Source organism: Stegostoma tigrinum, unplaced genomic scaffold (genome assembly GCF_030684315.1).
Source record: "Stegostoma tigrinum isolate sSteTig4 unplaced genomic scaffold, sSteTig4.hap1 scaffold_412, whole genome shotgun sequence".
Lineage (NCBI taxonomy): Eukaryota > Metazoa > Chordata > Chondrichthyes > Orectolobiformes > Stegostomatidae > Stegostoma > Stegostoma tigrinum.
In genome coordinates this window covers 101-14,616 of record NW_026728340.1, presented here as the reverse complement: position 1 = coordinate 14,616, position 14,516 = coordinate 101, and the positions used below count along the sequence as shown (strand labels likewise).

Genomic DNA, 14,516 nt, shown 5'->3' with positions numbered 1-14,516 from the left:
ATGACTGTCGCCCTCACTCCCTCACCTCGTTTGTCCATTTTTGAACCAGGGCATCAATGAGGCCAGGAGCTGGGTGGCCCTGGTAGAAACCCAACTGAGTGTTAGTGAGTAGGTGATGCCTTTATTTTCACCTACTGTAGTCCCAATCATGCAACTCTGTCAATTGCTGCCCCTGCCAAGCGCTGGAAGCCTCCCCAGAGTTATCCAGACAGCAGAAAATTTGTTTCAGGAAGACGAGGACCTGCCCTGTCAAATTTCATGTGGATGTGCTGTTGCACATGCACAGAGCGTGATTAAAGGGAGTCAGCATGGCTTTGTGACGGGCGGGTCATGCCTTACAAATCTGATTGGGTTCTTTGAGGAGGTCATGAGACCGGTTGACGAGGGGCGAGCAGTGGATGTGGTGTACATGGACATCAGCAAAGCATTTGATAAGGTTCCCCACGGCAGGCACTTTGATGAAGTCAGGAGGTATGGAAATCAGGGTGACTTGGCTGTCTGGATTCAGAATTGGTTGGCTGACAGGAGGCAGAGAGTGGTTGTAGATGGTAAATATTCTGCCTGGAGGTCAGTGCTGAGTGGTGACCCGCTGGGCTCTGTTCTTGGGCCTCTGCTCTTTGTAGTTTTTAGAAATGACTTGGATGTGGAGGTTGAGGGGTGGGTTAGTATGTTTGCTGCTGACACAAAGGTTGGAGGTGCCGTTGATAGTATTGAGGGCTATTGCAGGCTTCAGCGAGACATTGACAGGATGCAGAGGTGGGCTGAGAAATGGCAGATGGAGTTCAACCTGGATAAATGCGAGGTGATGCATTTTGGAAGGTCGAATTTAGATGCTGAATCTAGGATTAAAGGCAGATGCTCGGCAGTGTATAGGAATCGCGGAATCTTGGTGTTCAAGTGCATAGCTCACTCAAAGTTGCCACACAAGTGGATAAGGTTGTTAAGAAAGCATATGGTGTTTTGGCTTTCATTGACGGGGGATCGAGTTTTAGAGCCGCGAGGTTATGCTGCAGCTGTACAAAACCCTGGTGAGACCACACTGGAATATTGTGTCCAGTTCCGGTTGCCCTATTATAGGAAAGATGTGGAGGCTTTGGAGAGAGTGCAAAGGAGGTTTACCAGGTTGAGAAGGTTGACTGAGCTTGGACTTTGCTCTCTGGAGAGAAGGAGGAAGAGAGGTGACCTGCTCAAGGTGTACAAGGTAATGAGAGGAATGGATAGAGTCGATAGCCAGAGACTTTTCCCCAGGGCAGGATTGACTGCCACGAGGCATAGTTTTAAGGTGTTAGGAGGAAGGTATAGAGGAGATGTCAGAGGGAGGTTCTTCACCCAGAGAGTTGTGAGTGCATGGAATACTTTGCCAGTGGTAGTGGTGGAAGCAGAGCCATTAGTGACATTTAAGCAACTGCTGGACATGCACATGGACAGCAGTGAATTGAGGGGAATGTAAATTAGGTTAGGTTATTTTTGGAGTGGGATTATTCCACGGCACAACATGGTGGGCCGAAGGGCCTGTGCTGTGCTATACTTTTCTATGTTCTATGTTGTGTGTAAGAGTCAGAAGCCCAGTTGTTATTGGCTTGGCTCTTTAGCTCAGTAGCTATCCCTTAATTTTTTGATGGCCCAAAGTGGCTGGCAAAGCAGACTTGCAACTTGAAAGCATTATGACATTGGCCAGGATGTGAATCATTGACCTACATGGTTTTTTGCAGATGTCTATTACTGCATCCATGTCTGTGAATGATTTGCGTAGCAGCCATGAAGTTTTCACAGAGTCCTTCAGAACTTAGATGTGGACCTTGGCAACTTTAAAGAAGTCTAAAAAATATCAACACACATCCATTTTGGCAATAACAGGTATGAACATCGATAGAGAGTGGATAGCCAGAGACTTTTTCCGAGGGTGAAGGTAGCTCTTATGAGGAGGCATAGTTTAAAAGTAAGTGGAGATAGATCTCGGGTAGACGTGAGAAGTAGGTTCTTTACTCAGAGAGTGGCAGAAGCGTGGAATGCATTGCCAGAGAGGGGAGTGGAGTCAGCTTCATTAGGAGCATTTAAGCAGCTATTAGACAGGCATATGGATGATAGTATAAGGTAAGGGTGGAGGTTAGCTAGACGTTAGGTTGAGGGTAAAAGCTCAGCACAACACTGTGGGCTGAAGGGCCAGTCCTGTGCTGTACTGTTGTATGTTTGTATGCTCTATGAATCCATCAGTAATTAATCTGCAAGTAGCTGACAGTGTCTTTAAATAACTCTGGCAGAGGGATTATTCATGTTCCTGGTGATCATACGTTCAGCAATGTGTCATTGAGGGACTTTAAGCATTGAGCTCTGATATCACAGTATTGGCAATATCTTGCCTCCTCGACATCATTTCATCAGATATTTGCTGCATGCAACATAGAATTGTCAGAATAGCATCCATGGCAACTTGCATTTGATGTGTGCTCATGAGTCAAATATACAATTTCAGATCTCAAAACCCTTTGTGGCCCTGAAAAACCAGGCGGCGAGATTGCAGACTTTACACCAAGCATGATTATCTGAATCTTTTCTCTCCTACTATAAAGCTGACAGTGAGACTTCCGTGAGTTCCACTGTATTCACCAGATGCTGTTTGCCAGTTATGACATGAATTTCATGTCGCTTTTGACCACCTACATGAGGAATGGGTAACAAATGCTGGTCCTGTCAGTGATGTTCCCATCCTTGAAAATATGTGGAAATAAATTGAACCTAGTAGTTATCATGTCCTTTTACTGTGCCTTGTATTCTTCAGCAGATATTTATCCCCCTGTATTCATTGCAGAGTAGTTGAGAATGTGTTCCAATTGAAATGGTTTGTACTAACAGTTAGGAAAAATGTATCTAAAGATTTTTTTGAATGCAGGTGATTTAAACACCGTGCGTTTTTCTGCATATCGGCCAGCAATGAAGATCCGCCGACTCCAGAAAGCACTCTGTTGTGAGTACATTCACACATTGCAGAATTTGTAATCTCGTGCTGTGTTTTGTTGTGAGCATCCTTGCTTGCCTGTTGTCAGATGTCATTGATTACAATTAGCTTGGTTTTGCAGTTGTTGAGACATCAGTTCGGCATGACCTTACAACCTTCCACTCAAAGGACGTTTGTCTATAAAGTTGCTGAAAATGCAATCTGATAAGGGCAGCCAGGCATCTTAGACTAGAGTGAATGAGGAAAGCAACAGGATGTCTTCTTAATGATTGGGAAACAACCACATGAAGGACCGAGGAGGACAGTGAATTAAAAGAGGAATGGTTTGTTTCAAATCAGGTACAGCAAAAGAAATTAAGAGAACGTAAGGAAGGTTGAAATTGAAAAGGCAAGTAATGGTTTATGTTCATTGGAAACCATCAACAACAAAAGTACAATGAAGAAAGTATTTGAGAAAATACAGAAGATTTCTTCAAATGAAAGGGAGACACTGTCTTCATGATATAGCACGGAGTGCAACTTTGGCGTTTAACCACATCATCCCTTGGCCTGAAGTCACTGTACTATTTACCCATTTTATAACAGAAAAATACTTCAATGATGAGTGTCATGGAGAATTTCAGCCCCGAATAAAACCATATTCTGAGCAATTGCCACAACAGCTTCTATGACATGACTTTATAAAACATCCCAAGGCATGTCATAGGAGCTTTATAGAGTAAAATTTGATACTGAGTATTGAAAGAGATCCGAAGGTAGATTGATTAAAACCTCATCAAAGAGGTAGATTTTAAGGACTGTTTTGAAGGAGGAAAGAATGATGCAGAGGTTCAGCAAGGTAATTCTATAAAGCTTAGGCTCCAAGAAGTTGAATGTAAAGCTGTCGATGATGGAACAGCACAAATTGTGTTGAGAGGCTGGAATGAAAGGCGTAAATGTGCCTAGAGGGGCTATGAGTTCGACATTGTCAGGGGATGTGCATGGGTGTTGCCAGGTCAGGGAGGGATATGAAAGCCAGGACAGCAATGTGAAAACCAAGGCACTGCTTAACTGTGAGCCATTGTAGATCAGAGTGCGCAGAGAAAGTTGGGTGAATGGAACTTGGTGCGTGTTAAGACAGAGTCAATGGACTTTGAAATGATGCCATGTTAAAGAAAAGGAGAACTTGGGAGGCCAACTTGATATTCATAAGAATGGTCATGTTCAGAGTTAATCAATGCGGTCGGGTTTCAAAACTAACGGACTTACCTGGGGCCAAATGTTGTGGATGTGAAAATAAGTAGACTTTGTGACATCAGGCCTATGTGGCCAGAATTTAAACTCTGGGTCAAAATAACAAAGGGTACAACGAAAACCAGTAGCTAGCAAGCAGACGTCCTTTCAAGGACCAAAGATAATGGCTTCGTTCTGTACCAGATTTAATAGATGGAAACTGTCCGGTTATGTAGAGACAGTGGAAGAAATGCATGAGGGGGTGGTGAGATAGACCTGGGCATTGCCACCATGTATGTGGAAAGTGCAGTGCATTCACATGATATTGCTCTGGGGCAGTGTTCAGATGAGAAAAGGAGTGGGATTTTACTGATTTGGCCAGACCTAGGTGATTCACACCCACAGCCATGCTGTCAAAGATTTGTGGATGCCAGAAAAACTGAACTTGACTGTTTGCAGTAAATGTACAGCATTTCAGATGTCACTTGATCCTGCAGATTGACTCCCTAGAATCTGCTTGTCAAATGATTTATATGGCTAAAAGGTTCAAGTATGAGTTTGCGCTGTGGAACTCATCTCGCACCGAAACTGGCCAGGTGTTATATCAAGATTTGGAGAAAGTATTAGTTTTTTGAAGAATGTTCTGATACAGAGAGAGAGACTAATAGTTTCTTGAGAAATCGTGGGGCATTGGCCAGGAAGTTAAACAAACAGTGGGGGGGAAAAAAACCTTGACCTGAATCCTATGTTAAGTATATAATGGATTAGTTCGACAGTGAGGATGTCAAAAGATATTCTCATTTTTAAGATGAGACGCTTGGGACAATTTGGGTAGGATGCACTTCTTGAAGCGACCAGAAAGGTACAGAATTATCCATTGGATGTGAAAAATTTGAAATGAAGACAAAACTTTTTGAGGCTGGGGTGGGGAAGAAATGAAGGTCCGATTTTGCTCCTTCAACCTCTCCCATGACAAAATGCACTTGTATAAGAATGGTGACTATAAGATTGGTGACGGCACTTAAATGAAGAAAAATCAACATGGACATTTCTTCTGCTGTATATATAACATTAACATTCAATCTCTTGGCAAGGATAATGTGACAGGGCGTTTGAAAAGCCAAGTTATTGTAATTTGAATTAAGAGATCAGGCTGTAGAACCTGAGATCAATCTCAGAATAAAATGTAACAACAGCGATAGATGAGGAACCTCTTCACTCACAGAGAGGTGAACTTTGTAATTCTGTACTCCAGAAAATGTGGCGCCTCAGCCAAGAAGTATGCTCAGAACGGGGATTGACATGCTGGGGTAGTCAGTGAAGCACTATTAATGTCACAGGATTAGTAATCTGGAGGCCTGGGACAATGCTGTAGAGTATAGGCGTAAATTCCACTGTAACAGCTGATGGAATTTGAATTCAGTTCAATATAATTTTGGGGGTAGGTAGGAATGTGGAGCCGACATTGCAGTCAAGTCAGCCACGACCTTATTGAATGGTGAAGCAGGCTTGAGGGGGCCAGTTATCCAACACATGCTCAAATTGATATAATCATAAACAAAGCTGGTCTCAGTGACGGTTACACTGTCACTGTTAAACTATTCACTGTTATAAAAACTTGACTCATTCACCGATGTTCTTTAAGAAAGGAGCTCTGCCATTCTTATTTGATCTCACCTCCATATGACTCCAGATCCACAATAATGTGGTTGACACTTAACTGCACTCTGAAATAGTCAAACAATTTGGAGGAACTATGGATGGGCAGCAAATCCTGTCCTTGCTATTCCTGCTCCTTGTTGCTATGACTGTACATGCTTTAACATATTAACCAATTTCCTCTTTGAATCCGTTTGAGGAGCAGTGTATATTTTGTATTGCTTGGTGATTCTCTAAGTATCTGATGGGTTTTGCATAGTTCCTTCTACCTTCTAAATGTGAGCCCCTTCCAGTGTTTAACCTTTTAAGGTAGGCAATCGTTCTCGAACCTTTTTGATTGAATGCCTACATATTAATAGCAATCACTAACCTATCTATTATTAATTGCATATTCATAATACAAAGGGCTACGTGTAAAGAAGTGTTCTAATCATCTTTTTAAAAAGCTCCTTCCTGACGCTTATCATGGAGATGAGATTAGATTCCCTACAGTGTGGAAACAGGCGCTTCAGCCTAAGAAGTCCACACCGGCCCTTGTAGCATCCCACCCAGACCCATCCCCCTATCACCGACACACCACCCTGAACACCATGGGAAATTTAGCATGCCCAATCCACCAAGTCAGCGCATCTTTGGACCGTGGGAGGAAACCGGAGCACCCGGAGGAAACCCACGCAGACACGGGGAGAATGTGCAAACTCCACACAGACAGTTACTTGAGGCTGGAATCGAACCCGGGTACTAGGTGCTGTGAGGCTGCAGTGCTAACCCGCTGAGCCACTGTGCTGCCCCGATGTGTGTATTTGCTTCCAACTGTGATATCTGTTAGTCCCTGGACTGGTGTTTGATACGGGCACTCATAATGTATATCCACTTTATCCAAATGCTCTTCTATTGTTAGCCTGATAAATCAAGAAAAGGGCTGGATCCTTTTGTATATTTTTCACATCACATATTCATGATTTACATATAGTTGAGAGTTTCAAACTGCAATAATTAAACATGCATGATAGATAAAAGCATTCCAGAATTGTTTCGACTTGATGATAAATAGTGAATATCTTTTCTTGACTGCAGCTTTCCAGCCTATCAGTGCAGAAAGGCAGTGCTTAGCAAGGTTGGATGAGGAATATTACTGTTCCAATTAGTTACATTTAATTTATCACCATTGAAGCTCGCGTTAGTTAGTATGCTTTTTTCCAATATATTTAATCTGTAGTTATGACAGATGATTTGGTTTGTAGATCTCCAATTACCTCTCTACTGTAGAACCCAGTTTTGAAACAATTGATATAAGGCACTTATTGTACTGTCACTGATGCTGTCATTATACTACCAGAGTATGGCTGTAATGCTGAATTACTTCAGCCTGCCTTCATGAAGCAATGCAATCTTTCCTAGATAAGGATGAGGGGAAGGTGCACATAAAAGACTGATTTATAAAATTGAGATTCATGGAATATATAGGTCACTATCAAATTTGGTTAAAAAAGATGGCTGAAGGACAGAAGCAGCAAGTTATGATAAATAGATGAGAAGATCGCTATTAGCAGTTTCCCAAGTATTAGGACACTGATTTTTGGAGATAGATACATGATTTGAATTTGGGAATATGGCATACAGAAGGCCCTTCAGCCAATCAAGTCTATGCAAACCTAACTGCACTAATCCCACTTTGCAGCACTTGGAGAATAACCTTTAATTTCATGTGCTCATCCCAGTACTTTTCTACAAGTTGTGAGCTCTCTTGTCTCAACGACCCTTCTGGGTAGTGCATTCCAGATTACCACCACCCTCTGGGTAAAAATATTTTTCCTCAAATCCCCTCTACATCTCCTGCCCTTCACCTCATAATTGTGTCTCCTTGTTATTGACCCTTCAACTAAGGATACAGCTGCTTGCTGACCTTGCCCCTCCTAATCTTCTGCACATCAGTCACGTCCCTCCTCAGCCTTCTCTGCTCTAAAGACGACAAACTGAGCTTATCCAGCCAGTCTTCATAGCTGAAGTGCTCCGCCCCAGGCAATATCCGAGTGAATAATCTCTGCACCCTCTCCAATTCAATCACATCCTTCCAACAGCATGGTGATGAGAACTGCATACAGTATTCCAACTTTGGCTTAACCAAAGTTCTATACAATTCCAACTTAACCTTCCAGCTGAAACCATCTGTGCCATGACTGATAAAGGCAAGTTCTCAGCACGCATTCTTAATCATCGTGTTAACCTGTCCTGCCACCTTCAAGGATAATGGGAACTGCAGATGCTGGAGAATCCAAGATAATAAAATGTGAGGCTGGATGAACACAGCAGGCCAAGCAGCATCTCAGGAGCACAAAAGCTGACGTTTCGGGCCTAGACCCTTCATCAGAGAGGGGGATGGGGTGAGGGTTCTGGAATAAATAGGGAGAGATGGGGAGGCGGACCGAAGGTGGAGAGAGTATAGGTGGGGAGGTAGTGAGGGGATAGGTCAGTCCAGGGAAGACGGACAGGCAAAGGAGGTGGGATGAGGTTAGTAGGTAGATGGGGGTGCGGCTTGGGGTGGGAGGAAGGGATGGGTGAGAGGAAGAACAGGTTAGGGAGGCAGAGACAGGTTGGACTGGTTTTGGGATGCAGTGGGTGGGGGGGGAAGAGCTGGGCTGGTTGTGTGGTGCAGTGGGGGGAGGGGACGAACTGGGCTGGTTTAGGGATGCGGTGGGGGAAGGGGAGATTTTGAAACTGGTGAAGTCCACATTGATACCATTAGGCAGCAGGGTTCCCAGGTTCCCTCCTGCAGTGCCACAATGAATCGCAACAGACAACTGCACCTCCCAGTCGCAAACCACTTCCACTCCCCCTCCCATTCTTTAGATGACATGTCCATCATGGGCCTCCTGCAGTGCCACAATGATGCCACCCGTAGGTTGCAGGAACAGCAACTCATATTCCGCCTGGACTCTTTAATTTTACATCCTCAAAGACATTTAGCAGGGATAGCGTGGATTATAGAGTGAGTTGAGTAGATTGTTTCATTATTAATTCTTTACTAAATTTGATTTATATTACATTTTTAGACCACATCAGGTGAAGATGTGTGTGATTTCACCAAGGTGCTGAAAAATAACTTCAGATCAAAGAAATACTTTGCCAAACATCCTCGCTTGGGTTATTTACCACTACAAACAGTCCTAGAAGGTGAGAACCTTGAGATGTAAGTTTATTGATGTGAGATTTACTAATGTATCAATGCCCATTTGGGGGTTGACAAATATTGCCGCATTATTCATTCTGCAGCTTAGCAGGAGAGTGAGGTTGTCCATTTGCGCATATATCAGAAGTACACAATACAAAAACAAGGGGGGCTTAACTGATATCATTGGTCCTCTCGCCTTGAAAGCAGTGTAGTTACTCAGAGTGCATCTGCTGTGGACTTGTTGATACTGTCACTAACGTGCAACCTTCCTTGATATCTTTCTCTGTCCTCCAGTTCTGTCTTTAAAAACGACAATCAATTACCCTCTCCTCAAAAGAAAAGAACCTTTGGCTGAACATAGAACAAAGAACAGTACAGGCCTTCAGCCCGCAATGTTGTGCCGACCTATTATCCCACTCAGATCAAACTACCCTGCATACCCTTCATTTTACTATCCTTCATGTGCCTATCCAAGAGTCGCTTAAGAGTCTCTAAATGTATCTGACTCCACTCCCACTGCCAGCAGTGCATTCCACACACTCTCTGTGTAAAGAACCTACCTCTGACATCTCCCCTATTCCTTCCTCCAGTCACCTTAAAATTTCTCCCCCTCGTAATAGTCATTTCTGCTCTGGGAAAAAATCTCTGACTATCCACTCCAGCTATGCCTCTCATCATCTTGCATACCTCTACCAAGTCACCTATCATTCTTCTTTGCTCCAATGAAAAAAGTCCTCGCCCCCTCAACCCTACCTCATAAGACGTGCCGTCCATTCCATGCAGCATCCTGCTAAATCTCCTCTACACCCCCTCTAAAGCTTCCACATCCTCCCTATAATGAAGCGACCAAAACTGAAGGCAATATTCCAAGCGCTGCTCCATCCCCACGAACTAATGCTCTATTCCAAATCCCTTTCCTCTTGATGCTTCAAATTCCTTGCTGTCTTTCGTGTAATTTCATATTTGAATTCACCTGAACAAATTTCACCTGCAGCCCTGACCCACTAACAGCGATTTGCCCCCTCTGTCCTGACCCGCTCACAGTGATTTGCCCCCTCTGTCCTGACCTGCTTACAGCGACTTGCCCCCTCTGTCCTGACCCGCTCACAGCGACTTGCCTCTGCAGCCATGACCCGCTCCCAGCGACATGCCCTTGCAGTCCTGACCCGCTCCCAGCGACATGCCCTTGCAGTCCTGACCCGCTCCCAGCGACATGCCCTTGCAGTCCTGACCCGCTCCCAGCGACATGACTCTGCAGTCCTGACCTGCTCCCAAGTCAGCGACTTCGATGTTGTGGCCATTTCAGAGACATGGATGGAGCAGGGTCAGGAATGGATGTTGCAGGTTCCAGGGTTTAGATCTTTCATTAAGGTAAGGGAAGGTGGTAAAAGAGGGGGAGGTGTGGCTTTGTTGGTGAAAGACAGATCAGAGTAAACCGGTTGATGTCGTGTATATGGATGTCAGCAAGGTGTTTGATTAGGTTCCCCACAGTAGGCTATTTTGCAAAATGCAGAGGAATGGGATTGTGGGAGATATAGCAGTTTGGATCGGAAATTGGCTTGCTGAAAGAAGACAGAGGGTTGCAGTTGGTGAGAAATGTTCATCCTGGAGACCAGTTACTAGTGGTGTACCGCAAGGGGCGGTGTAGGGTCCACCGCTGTTTGTCATTTTTTTAAATGACCTGGATGAGGGCACAGAAGGATGGGTTAGTAAATTTGCAGACGACACGAAGGTCGGTGGAGTTGTGGATAGTGACGAAGGATGCTGTAGGTTGCAGAGAGACATAGATAAGCTGCAGAGCTGGGCTGAGAGGTGGCAAATGGTGTTTGATGCAGACAAGTGTGAGGTGATGCACTTTGGTAGGAGTAACCGAAAGGCAAAGTTCTGGGCTAATGGTAAGATTCTTTGTATTGCAGATGAGCAGAGAGATTTTGGTGTCCATGTACACAGATCCTTGAAAGTTGCCACCCAGGTTGACAGGGCTGTTAAGAAGGAATACAGTGTTTTACCTTTTATTGACAGAGGGATCGAGTTCCGGAACCAAGAGCTTATGGTGAAGCTGTACAAAACTCTGGTGCGGCCGCACTTGGAGTATTTTGTACAGTTCTGGTCGCTGCATTATAAGAAGGATGTGGAAGCTTTGGAAAGGGTGCAGAGGAGATTTACTAGGATGTTGCCTGGTATGGAGGAAAGGCTGAGGGACCTGAGGATGTTTTTGTGAGAGAGAAGAAGGTTGAGAGGTGACAATTGAAACATATAAAATAATCAGAGGGTTAGATAGGGTGGATATGAGAGCGTTTTTCCTAGGATGGTGACGGTGAGCACGAGGGGGCACAGCTTTAAATTGAGGGGTGAAAGATATAGGACAGACGTCAGAGGTAGTTTCTTTACTCAGAGTAGTAAGGGAATGGAATGCTTTGCATGCAACGGTAATAGATTTGCCAACTTCAGGTACATTTAAGTCATCATTGGATAAGCATATGGACGTACATGGAATAGTGTAGGTTAGATGGCTTTCAGATCGGTATGACAGGTCGTCACAACATCGAGGGCCAAAGGACCTGTGCTGTGCTGTAATGATCTATGTTCTATGAACGTATAACGGTGGCTGAAAGAACTTTTGAGGAGGACTCGTCTTTTGAGGTGGTATGGACTGAGGTTGCCGAGGAAGGGTTATCGACTGAGTCAGTATGGGTGGAAGTTAGGAACAGCAAGGGAGCAGCCACCTCACTGGGGGTGTTCTACAGACCCCCAAATCACAGTAGGGAGATCGAAGAACTCACTGGCTGGCCTATTGTTGAAAAGTGCAAACGTAGCAGGGTTGTTGTTATGAGTGACTTCAACTTTCCCGATGTAGATTGGAACCTCCTTCGTGCAGATGGTTTGGATGGAGCCGTTTTTGTCAGGTGTGTTCAGGAGGGTTTCCTTACTCAGTATGTGGACAGGCCAACGATGGGGGAGGCCATTTTGGATTTGGTGCTGGGGATGAGCCAGGACAGGTGTCAGATCTCGTGGTGGGAGAACACTTTGGCGACAGTGACCACAACAGCCTGACATTTACCATAGCCATGGAAAGGGAAAGGAGCAGTTACCAGGGGAAGATATTTAACGGGGGAAAAGGAAACTATGACGCTATCAGACAGGAGTTGGGAAGTAGAGATTGGGAGCAATTGTTCCACAGAAAGGGCACAGCAGACATGTGGAGGCGGTTTAAGGAGCAGTTGTTGCGAGTGATGTATAAATTTGTTCCTCTGAGACAGGTAAGAAGGGGTAAGATTAAAGAACCTTGGATGACGGGTACAGAGGTGCTTCTTGTCAAAAAGCAAAAGGCAGCGTTCGTAAGGTGGAGGAAGCAAGGGTCCAGCACAGCTTTAGAGGATTACAGGCTTGCTCGGAAGGAGCTCAAAAGTGGACTGAGGAGGGCCAGGAGGGGGCAGGAAAAAGGCTTGGCAGGAAGGATTAGGGCGAACCCGAAGGCATTTTACTCATACGTGAGGAATAAGAGAATGATCAGGGAGAAGGTAGGGCTGATCAGGGATAGCATAGGGAACTTGTGCGTGGAGTCTGAGCAGATAGTGGAAGCCCAAAATGAGTTTTTTGCTTCGGTTTTCACTAAGGAAAGGGACGTTGTTGTGAATGAGAACTTTGAGGAGCAGGAAAACAGGCTTGAACAGATCAAGATTGAGGAAGTTGATGTGCTGGAATTTTGGCAAACATTAAGATTGATAAGTCCCCAGGGCCAGATCAGATTTATCCTAAGTTGCTCCGGAAAGCGAGAAAGGAGGTTGCTAAGCCGCTGGCCAAGATCTTTGCTTGCTCGTTTTCCATGGGAGTCGTATCGGAAGATTGGAAGGAGGCAAATGTTGTTCCTTTTTGCAAGAAAAGGAATAGGGAAATGCTTGAAAATTACAGACCAGTCAGTCGTCCGTCTTAGGTCTGCGGTCAACAAGATTTTGGAGAGAATTCTGAGGGATAGGATTGATGACTATTTGGAAAAGCATAGCATGATTAAAGGGAGTCAGCATGGCTTTGTGAGGGGCAGGTCATGCCTTACAAATCTTATTGCGTTCTTTGAGGAAGTCACGAGACAGGTTGACGAGGGTCGAGCAGTGGATGTGGTGTACATGGACTTGAGCGAGGCATTTGATCAGGTTCCCCATGGCAGACTCATTCATAAAGCCAGGAGGTATGGGATACAGGGTGATTTAGCTGTCTGGATTCAGAATTGGTTGGCTGACAGGAGGCAGAGAGTGGTTGTAGATAGTAAGTATTCTGCCTGGAGGTCAGTGCTGAGTGGTGTCCCGCAAGGCTCTGTTCTTGGGCCTCTGCAGATTGTAGTTTTTATGAATGACTTGGACGAGGAGGTTGAGGGGTGGGTGAGTATGTTTACTGATGACACAAAGGTTGGAGGTGCCGTTGATAGTATTGAGGGCGATTGCAGGCTTCAGCGAGACATTGACAGTATGCAGAGCTGGGCTGAGAAATGGCAGATGGAGTTCACCCTGTATAAATGCGAAGTGATGCATTTTGGAAGGTTGAACTTAAATGCTGAATATAGGATTAAAGGCAGGATTCTCGGCACTGTGGAGAAAACAGCGGGATCTTGGTGTTCAAGTGCATAGCTGCACTCAAAGTTGCCACACAAGTGGATAAGGTTGTTAAGAAGGCATATGGTGTTTTGGCTTTCGTTAACAGGGGGATCGAGTTTAAGAGCCGTGAGGTTATGCTGCAGCTGTACAAAACCCTGGTGAGACCACACTTGGATTATTGTGTCCAGTTCTGGTCGTCCTGTTATAGGAAAGATGTGGAGGCTTTGGAGAGGATGCAAAGGAGGCTTTCCAGGAGCTGCCTGGACTGGAGGGCTTGTCTTACGAGGAGAGGTTGACTCTGAGCTTGGACTTTTCTCTCTGGAGAGAAGGAGGACAGAGAGTGACCTGATCACAAGATAAGGCGAGGCATGGATAGAGTCGATAGGCAGAGACTTTTCCCCAGGCAGGTTTGCCTGCCTCGAGGGGTCATAGTTTTAAGGTGGTCGGAGGAAGGTCTAGAGGAGACGTCAGAGGGAGGTTCTTCACCCAGAGAGTTGTGAGCGCATGGAATAGTGTACAGTGGTAGTCGTGGAAGCGGAGTCGGTAGTGACATTTAAGCAACTCCTGGACATGCACATGGACAGCAGTGAATTGAGGGATGTAGGTTAGGTTATTTTATTTTGGATTAGGAATATGTCCACGGCACAACATCGTGGGCTAGAAGGGCCTGCACTATGCTGTGCTTTTCTATGTTCTATGTAGTTATAATCAGAGGCAGTGTAGTTAGGGAATGAACACTGTTCGTTGTGACTAGGATCGAGAGTCTCGCAGTAGTGTTGCCTGCCTGGTGCCCAGGTTCAGGATATTCCATCTCCGGCAACAAAGGAACTTGAAGTGGGAGGAGTAGAAATCCAGCTATCGTGGTACACACATGTACCATTGATATGGAAGAAAGAGGAAAGAGGTCTCTGCTGAGGATTATGAGCAC

General features: G+C 45.0%; 1 long non-coding RNA gene across 12 annotated transcripts in view; it reads left to right on the top strand.

The window, feature by feature from the left end:
* Window positions 1-9,002, top strand: part of LOC132208477 (uncharacterized) — a 71,941-nt gene extending 62,939 nt beyond the window's left edge. For 11 of the 12 annotated variants that reach the window (XR_009444575.1, XR_009444574.1, XR_009444577.1 and 8 more), the window contains 2 exons: window positions 2,891-2,965; window positions 8,881-9,002. This is a non-coding gene — a long non-coding RNA (uncharacterized LOC132208477). The remainder of the gene's footprint in view (window positions 1-2,890; window positions 2,966-8,880) is intronic. The other variant, XR_009444582.1, reaches the window with a different exon arrangement.
* Window positions 9,003-14,516: the final 5,514 nt, after the last annotated feature.